This window comes from Hipposideros armiger, unplaced genomic scaffold, assembly GCF_001890085.2.
Source record: "Hipposideros armiger isolate ML-2016 unplaced genomic scaffold, ASM189008v1 scaffold_155, whole genome shotgun sequence".
NCBI classification, from domain to species: Eukaryota; Metazoa; Chordata; class Mammalia; order Chiroptera; family Hipposideridae; genus Hipposideros; species Hipposideros armiger.
Window position 1 is genome coordinate 2,226,998 of NW_017731505.1, and position 10,035 is coordinate 2,237,032.

Sequence of the window (10,035 nt, forward strand, 5' to 3'; positions counted from 1 at the left end):
ATATATATATATATATATATATATATATATATCAGTAATTAGTTTCTTTTTTTATTACTGAATAGGATTCCATTGCATGGATAGACCACATTTTATTTATCCACTCACAAGTTGGTTGACATTTAGGTTGTTTCCACTTTTTGGTCTTTCTCATTTCTAAAATGAGAATGTTGTATTGGAAGAGAGGATTCAAAGCACCTCTAAAATTCTTAGGCCACATCTTATTTTATTTTGTGAATTGTCCATCGCCTTTATTTTGTGTTTCAAAAAGGATGTATTAAATATTGCCTTCGATAGATAATATGCATCGTAAGATATAATGCACTTGTGATTATCTCCTTAAGGCTTGCTGTTACTTAGTGAGACCATATATACTGGTAGCTAAATATCACATTTCATTGTGTGGCTATTGCAAACTGTACCATTTTAGCAAGAAATAGTAAACATACTTAAAGGTTAAAGATGCTGATGGTGTGATTTTGGGCTACTTTTCCATCTTTAACCCCAGTGTTCTTTGTGTCTGCTCCAGGAATCCTCCTGTAGTGATAAGTTTGAAACTAAAATATACCTGTACTACTAAATTGTGTTGTTCATTGTATGCATCAATTTGGGCTGCCATAATAAAATACCACAAACTAGGTGACTTAAACCACAGAAATGTATTTTCTCACAGTTGTGGAAGCTGGGAAGTCCAAGGTCAAGGTGCCCGCCGATTCAGTCTCTGTGAAAGGGCCTCTTCCCGGCTTGCAGACTGCTGCCTTCTCTTTATGTCCTCACATGACCTTCCCTCAGTGCATGCACTAGAGAGAGAGCAAGTTTGCTGGTGTTTCTTTGTATAAGGACACTAACCTTATTGGATCAGGCCCCACCCTTAGGACCTCATTTATCTTTAATACTCCCACAAAGGCCCCCATCCCCAAACACAGTCACACTGGGGGTAGGGCTTTAAAATATGAATTTGAGGGAGATACAAACATTTAGTGCATAACATTCATTAAATGCAGAAAAGAGTATATTGTCCAATAGAATTTTTGATAACTATCAATGAACTTTCCTTGTGGTTAAACGAATGATGGGGAAAAAACACAATGGTATTTATTCAGCTTAGTCATGGACTCTGAAAATGGTGTGCACTTAAAGGCAAGTATTATAAGTAAGATAATTAAAATAAGTCTTGATGTATATATGTGTGTGATTTAAATTATTTTAAAAAATTTATCATATGGATCTTCTTCACTTTAAAGAATTAAACTATGCCTCAAACTCAATTTGACGATGTATCCTTCTGAACAGATTCTCCACAATTTTGGGAGACATACCATAATAAACATTCTTTTTAGAAAAACAATTTCAACATAGGACTCTTGACAGCTTCATTTTCAGACCTGTCAGCTAGGATGAAAATTGAGCTTCCCAAGGAGAGTTGGCGAAATAGTTTACTTGCTGTAATTAAAAAAGGGGAAATTTCTGAACCATAGTTGTCTTCCACATTAATGTGAACAACCAAATGTTATTTCCAGTGGATTGTTTTTTTTATTTCCTCACTCTTGGCAAGTTAGTACAGTTTTGTGCAGTTGGGAATCAGAAACGTTTTTCCTCGAGATAGGAATGCTCGTGTTAAACATGCATTCACTGTACACATTCACCTCAATAATTTCAATATTGAACCCCAGTTCAATAATTTCAAATTTGAACACTTAGCTTTACACCTTTCATCAAAAAAATATCATAGCAGCCATGTACTTCTGGCAGACTACTTCATGTGGTCAGTGTTATTTACTTACACAATTGGAAAATGACTTGATTGCAACCATGTTGAAAATCTTTGCCAAGGTATGAGTTTTTCTTACATTGGATTTTTTCTTTATGAGACTAGGTAACTTCATTTTGTGATTTCATTTGGTTCTGCTCAATGACACAATCTGGTTTAAGAGACATACTTGACCTATCTTGATAAAGAAAAAAACAAATGCAAGGATTTGGATTGCAGATCCTTGCAGATGAACTGCTGTAATAAACAATCGATGAGCGCTGAACTACAATATTAAAGTTAGTATATCACCTTGGTATTGGGCACACAAACAAGTCATTGATAACTTCCAGATGTTTTACTTTTTCAGCTGCTGCTGCATCTCCTCTACTCTCCCCTTCTTCTTTAAATGGAACAAGTTTAAATTCTGAGCTCCCCGAAGAAACTTTTCCCAGTGCTCCATTTCTAATGGACCAATCACAAAATGGCATGACTGTTGTATTTGGGAAGAGACAATAAGGGCCACAGGAGAAGCTGGGAAACTGGGGGAGGCCAGCTCCCTATTTTGTCCACCTAAGCATGCTAAAGGCGTATTTGGGCAGCCTTTGGCCACTGCCTATTGTGTGTATGTCAGTCTTACATGGGCTGGGAAGATGCCTTTTGAATGGCTTCACCATTTTTGCACGTCTCCATGGGTCCTATTTACCAGCCTTGAGATGCAGATGGAATTAAAATCCTAAATCTGTTCTGGCTGAGATGTAAGGACTAAGAAGGGGATAACACTTTGGCACTAATGGGATTCACACTTTGTTAGAAAACAGCCTTGTTGCTCTAACCTTTGCTTGCATCCACAGTAGCGGCTGCTTTAGAGTGAGTATTTGCTTTTCTTCTTGCCTGTGAGGTTATATTAATTTCTTCTTCCAGCTTAATGGTCTGCCTGTTCTGGATTTTATGTTTAAAAAAAAAAGGAATTTCCAGCACTGCATTCTTAATGGTTTGCGTTCAGGCTTGCAAGCTATTCTTTAGTTATCTAAAGAAATGACTTTTTTGTCTTCATCATTTCAAAGAAGTTTGTCGGTGGCATTAAAAAAATAGTGTTAAAGTCTACAAATTTATTTTTCCCATTGATGTCGGAAAGGAACGTTACAATTGCATGTGTAGTCTTCACATCATGGAGTAACACTGACCTGTTTTTTTTTCCAATCATTTAGTCAAAAATATTGATTTTCCTTTGATTTTATCTATCTAAGGCAAATCCAGTACTTTCCCTATGATATCTCAAAGCTGCCTCCCTCTTTCTTTTCCTTGCTACTATGTAAGATTTACCCCTTAATCTATTATTTGAAATCTCACATTCCTAAATGTAAAGAACTTTTAAAACTTTTCTTTTTACCCCCTTTTCCATACTCATATTTTCCAGTCCATGAGATATAAAATAGTTTAAATATAAGAAAATTGTAACAGTTTTAGCTACATCATAGGATAAATTTACCTTTCAACTGCATTACAGTGACACGTTATTATAAAGTACCGAGCTAGTCATTTTATCTCATCTACATACAAGTGTCTATCTAAAAACTGCAGGATGCTAAGTGAAAAGATCTAGGCAGTTCTTCAACATATTCAAAGAGTATATTTATGATTAGCTGACTAAATTATAGACTGTGATATCCAGAAATGTATTTTGCCTCCCAGAGACTGAGTTTGGCACCACCAAGAAGTACAACATAGTTTTTCAGGAAGAAGGGGCACCCACAGGTAACGGGAAAGACCAGCCAAACCTATCAAAGAAACAGGGCTACAGAAAACAAATGATGGGTTCAATGTGAGCCTCCAAGCATAAGTCACAGGTGCAAAGCTCCTAGTTGCAGCCATTAGTTTGCAAGGGAGCTGCTTCGCAAAGGGCTACTCTTTGTAGGGGGTCAGTGGGAGTGTTGTGAGGGATTTCGTTATTTAGTGATGGTTAAAACTGGCGAGGCCAGCTGGAGGAATAAAACTATTGGTAGTTTTTTCTAGATAGGAGATATCAGTCTCATATATTTGCACAATTGCAGCATGACCTGTCAATTTGGTCTTTTCTACATTCACATGAGAGGCCTCTTCCAGGTGTCAACATGAAGTCAGAGAAAGAGAAAAGCTTTTTGCTCCACCCTCTTGGGTTCAGTGACTGGGACCCTGTAAAATAAACCACCAAAAGACAGGATTAACAGGAGAAAAGGGTTTATTTAATATGCATGTGGGGGGCTTCACAGAAATGAAGTGAAAACCCCAAAGAAGCAATTAGACACAGAGGCTTCTATACTATTTTAACAAAGGAATATAAATTGGTGAAGTGACAAGACAATGGAAAATGGTTTCAGGCTTCTGAAGGCAGTAAATTGCGAGAAGGTAAACATATGGGGGAAACTAATGGAAGATAAGGATTATTTCAGTAAGATTTGTTTATGTAGATTTCAGTCAGTGCCACCTCCAGTGATAGGAGTTGTCTCCTCCTGCTGATATGGGAGAGTGGAGGAGGGGACACATTCACAAAGGAAGATGTATGTCCTGCCTTCAGGCCATGGGGGAGGGTAGAAAATCTTTTCTGTACCTGCTGTTTCTCAGTTGCCTTCAGCTCAAAATAGTCATCATGCCAAAGTGGCATGTTTGGGGTAGCATCGTCTGATCCCCTTCGATGAGTATATGATTGTAGAAGTGCAAAGTGGGGACACTGAGGATGTTGATCTGCTCACCATAAAGTGGCACCTATGACCCTTTCTGAATCACTTTTAGTACAACATTCAGAATGGCATACCCTAGGTGGCTCTGTGGCACAATGGATAGCGCATTGGACTTCTAGTGCTCAGAATAGCACAGCCATATAAATTCAGTCTGCTTTACTGTAGAATGTGTACTCTCTGCCCAGAATTATGCACTTGTCAAGACATAAGCTGTGCATTTAAATGAGATCTGTTTTTGAAAAACTAAGATGGACCATCATTTACATTTTATTTCATTCACGGGTAAACACAAATCGATGTTATGAGACTACCTCATTTCTCTGTTTCTTTTGGATGGTTGCAGAGGGTGGAGGTGGGACTCACCACGTTAGAATGTCAGTGTGTGACCAGAGCCTCCCCAGTTAATGGTCCCTTCAGACCGCAGCTAGAATTAGCCTGCCTGACAGGGTCATGGCTCAGCGGAAAATGTGTTCTCTCCATCCCTGTCCAATTAGTAAGATTTTACAAACACACATATCAAAGTATGCATCATGGCACTTAGGGGTCAGAAACACCTGGGGGAAACCGCATCAATACTTTGAAGTCTACCCATCTATAAGTACTTTATTTTAAAGGATTACATCCATAGTTCTCACGAAGAGGAGGAAGGCAGTTCTTCCCTCCAGGGGACATTTGGCCAAGTCTGGAGACATTTTTGGTTGTCACAACTGAGATGTGGGAAGCGCTACTGCCATCTGATGGGTCGAGTCCAAGGATGCTGCTAAGCATCCTATAATGCTCAGGACACCCCCACAACAACCCCAAATGTCAACAGTACCAAGATGGAGAAAACCTGCTTTACATCACTGTGCACCACATGTCAGTGTGCATCACCCCCTGCCTCCCAACCAAGGCTCCAAAAACAAACCACCACCACAGGACACTCGCAGACACCACACCAGATATTTAGCAAGAAACCAAAGCCTTCACTCAATTCATAGGAGACTCGTGTGTTTTTAAACAAACACACTGAATCATCAGTAAAGATATTTGAGCTTCTCCTTTTTTTTTACTTAAAGTGGATTTTTCATGGAAAAAAAAAGTCAGAGACGAGTGCACACGGGCAGCCCTTTATAAATTATCTCCTTCTCCTTATTTTGAAAGCTCCTGCTAACTGAGAGACAATTCTTACTTCCAAATTCCCCTGCTGCAACCTTTTAAATTTTCTCTTGGTGTTTCTTTTGGTTTTGTTCAGACTCGTAATTTGAGTTTAGGGAATGCCCCCTGGTGGTCTGGGATCCTGTCCTTTGAATGTTGATTCTTGGATGGCTCATTAGAAAGCCATTAAGAGCTGGCAGTGGTGTCCCTTTGTAGAATAAAATCAGCCTTCTCACCCGCTGAGAGTATCCCGGTTAATCCATTGTTTCTATTTCTTGGAGGAAATAGATTTTTTTGTAACTAAAAAGCAAAACCACCTGGTAGATTTCTGAATTAAATGGGGTCTCCATTCTCCCAATTCATTTACAAATGGAATAAATGGTTTGGGGAATCTATTAGTGTCCCTGTACCCTATGTTCCTTGAAATGGAGGGAGGTGATATCAAATGTATAAGAAAGTAAAGGTAGAGGAGAATTTCTAGGAATGACTTCACAAAAAAACTGTTTTAAAAAAAACACTTGGGTTAATTATGGACAAAGGTCACCCTCCTGTTTGTTCCAGACAATGCAATTATTAACCAGGATGTAGTTAAGTGAAATTGTCAATAGAGACCACTCATATAGTCAGTGTTATTTTTGGATACACCATTGTCCTACAAACAAATCCTAACAGCTTTCCAGGCCTTCCCTGGTCTAGAGCAGCCATGTGCAATAGAAATATGATGCAAGGTGCATATGTAATTAAATTTTTTCAGGTAGCAAAATTAAAAAGAAAAAAATAGATTAACTGTAATAATATTTTTTATTTAATTCAATATATCCAAGTTATTATCATTTCAACATGTAATCAGTATTTTTAAAATTATTGAAATATTTTACATTCTTTTTTCACTCTAAGGTTTTGAACTCTGGTGTGTATTCTTACATTTACAGTACATCTCATCAGACTTGCTACATTTCAAGTGGTCAATAGCCACATGACACTGGTGTCGACGAAAAAACATCCAGCCAAATACAAAGCTTATGAGTTTATTTGAGCTAAACTGACAACAATTGCTGGGACACAAAATCTCAACAGATTGAGAAAATGTTCCACGAAATGGTGGTTTGCAGCTTATTTTATACATACAATCAAAGGAGGTTACATGAAATCCATTGGTGGTAGATGAAGGGAGCGGGAGAAAGCAAAGTGGGGAAATCTCTGGGATTGGATAAGAGTCAATTGGAGAGGCAGGTACTCCTCCCACACAGGTGGGTGCAGCATAGTTAATACTTCACTTTTTACAGCACTTAGAGATGGTAATCAGGGGACAAGCATAATAATGAGGGATTCTGTAGCTTCCTGCTCTGGTCCAGAAAAGGGGATTAGTGACATTCCAAGGGCAGTTTCCTAGATGCAAAAAGATGACAGACAGGCTCACTTAAGGTAAAAAGATTGACCTTTGTCAAGGAAGCCACAGGCCAAGGATGTGACTTTTCTCCGTGGCCCACCGTAGTTAGAAATTTTTATGTTCACGCCATCCTATATGGCTATTTTTAGTCTCCTGAGCTTGTCAGGTTTAACCTGTGGCCCCTTTTCTGTCCACACTGGTGACTATCATATTGGAAAGCACAGCCTAGTGCCTGCCTATTTCTCCATCTCCACCTATTTCTTCACTCTCCCTTATAAAATTCACATTCCAGCCTTGGTTAACTTCTTTCAACTCCATCACCCCAGGTATTATTCTCTCTCTGATTTCTTGGTGTTTGTACAACTCCCTCCACCATCCCTCACACCCTACCTGGTGAATTCCTCTTTATTCTTCACAAAAGGTGGTTCCTCTGGGAAAAAAGAAACTGTTGGGAAGGACAAACTTTTCCTCTCTCAGATTTAATGATTGGGGGCCTATGAATTTAAACTGACAACAGATTAGTGAGAGAACAAAGTTTATTGATGTGTGCAATGCAGAGACTCTTGGGAATGCTTGGTAATGAGTAACTCAAAGGGGTAGCTAGAATTTGGGTCTGAAATACCTAACTCAGCAGGGAAATGGAGTGAGGAGAAGAGCAAACCTGTGGGAAGAACACATAGGTTTCCTTAGGAAATCAAATGGGTTTTTAGGAGAATAAATGGGAGATAAAGAAAAGTTTAGATAATGTTTGCTTATACAGGTGCAAGTAGTCTTTCCGCTTTTGTGACCTGGAAACTCTCCCCGAGAGGGGATTTATGGTAGGTTTACCCTTGGGCTCTCTCCTGGGAGTAGAAGCCGCCCTGAAGAGGGAATTTATGGCAGTCCTCATTTCTCAGAAGTTTCTGCTTTTAGTCAGATAAGGGAAGCACTAGGAAGACTTCTTTCTGTAGCTGTTGAATCTCGAATGTCTTCAGCCTAAAATAACCTTTATACCAACTCTGGAGTCCTAAGTGGGCGCCCATAGAGCCATACAATAGGTTAGGTTCTGCCGCCCGTGCTTTCATGTTAACTTGCACAGTTCTCCCCCGTCCATAGTTCTCATTCACTTTATTATCCCCTCAAGCTCAGTGTCTTTCTTCCCAAATAGACTACAACCACTGTGGAGGCAGAAACGGCTCTGCTTTCCTGTATGTTCACGTGAGCTCATCATCTAGGACAGTGGACTAGCACATAATAGACACTTGATAATTATTTGTAGAATGAATCAACCAAATGTAAATACTCTTGGAGAAGGGGGAAAATATCTTTATTTTATACCTTTCTAAGTCCTCAGCTGGGGCCTCTGTAACAAAAAACATATTAACAAGAGAAAAACATACACATATATTTAATGTAAGTTTTACATGACACAGGAGCCTTCATAAAGAAATGAAGACCCTGGGGGGAGGGGGGTTGTTACTTTGGGAGGGTGAAAAGGATAACTATTGCATTGTTCTGTACACCTGAAACTAACAATTAAAAAATGTTAAAAAAAAGAAAGAAATGAAGACCCAGGGCTGGCCGAGTCACTCATTGTTTAGGAGTTGGCTTGGGACGCCAGCTCTGGGCAGCAGAGGCCTGGTTTGGATCCCACATGAGGTCCAGTGACACTGCGCCCTCTACAGCTAAGATGGTGAACAACAGCTCAACCTGGAGCTGGGCTGCTGTGAGTCACCGGCGATAGGGTAGGCTTCAATGGGACCGGCCAGCAGCGGGTGTGAGCTTTCATGAGCTGCCGTGAGCAGCCGTGAGCAGCCGTCCAATGGCCAGCAACTGACTGCCTCACCTGGGAAGGGCACAATGATAATACCAACATGGGCCTGTGAAGCAACGTCCTCCACAACTAGACTGAAGAACAAAAGGACAGCAACTTGTCTGTTCCCCTTCCCCGATTCCCCAATTAAAAAAAATCTTTAAAAAAAAAAGTCATGGAAGGGTAGGAAGGAGAAGAAAGGGAAGGGAAGGGAAAATGAGGAAAGGGGAGGGGAGGGAAGGGAGGAAGACAGGAAGGAAGGAAGGAAGGAAGGAAGGAAGGAAGGAAGGAAGGAAGGAAGGAAGGAAGGTCTATATGGGAGTAAATAGTTAATGGCAATTTCTGTGTTCAGAGTTCCCACCAAAAGCTGAGGCATTCCACCAATTATTCAGTCTTGGATTCTTAAAATAATGTACAGTTCCCTTTTTGTAATAAATGGTACCCTACCTATATCAGTAATTTCGTCACGGAGCACTGGAATTCGCAGGGAAAAATGATGTTACATAGGCCAGAATTACTGAATGGAAATGCAAAAGCAAAGTTAGAGAAACCACCCACTGGAATTTTTAACTTGACTCAGTTTTCTGTTGAAAAATGGGGAGATAAAGAATGTGTGTTAACAGATTAGGTCCAAATCCATCAAAAGTTTTGACAAATCTGAATGAAGATCTGAGTCTTCTGAGGTTTTGACCTCATCATGCTACTAAAACCCAGCCAAAGTTTGGCCTGGGTTCCATTTAAGCTAGATGGGGGAACTTAAATGTAGCTCTAAGCATTTCAAAACCACTTTCTCTTTATTTTTTATAAAACAGCTTTATTGAGATGTGATTTGCATACCATAAAATGTACTCATTTTAGGTGTGCAGTTCAAAAAGTTCAGGAAATTTACAGTCGTGCAACCCTCATCACAATCCAGTTGTAGAGCATTTCCATCGCCCATGAAGATCCCATTTTCCCATGGAAAGTCACTCCCTGTCCCTACCCCCCAGACCCTGGCAACCACTAATCTACTTGCTGCTTCCGTAGATTTGCCTTTTGTGGACATTTCCTATCAATAGAATCATACAATATGTGATCCTGTATAGCTGGCTTCTTTCACTTAGTATAATGTTTTAAACGTTCATCCATGTTGAGATATATATATATATATATATATATATATATATATATCAGTAATTAGTTTCTTTTTTTATTACTGAATAGGATTCCATTGATTTGCCTTTTGTGGACATTTCCTATCAATAGA

The 10,035-nt window shown here is 39.5% G+C and overlaps 1 protein-coding gene across 1 annotated transcript in view; it reads left to right on the forward strand.

The window, feature by feature from the left end:
* MID1 (midline 1) overlaps positions 1-10,035 on the forward strand; it is a 332,661-nt gene that overhangs the window by 115,783 nt on the left and 206,843 nt on the right. The window lies entirely within an intron of this gene.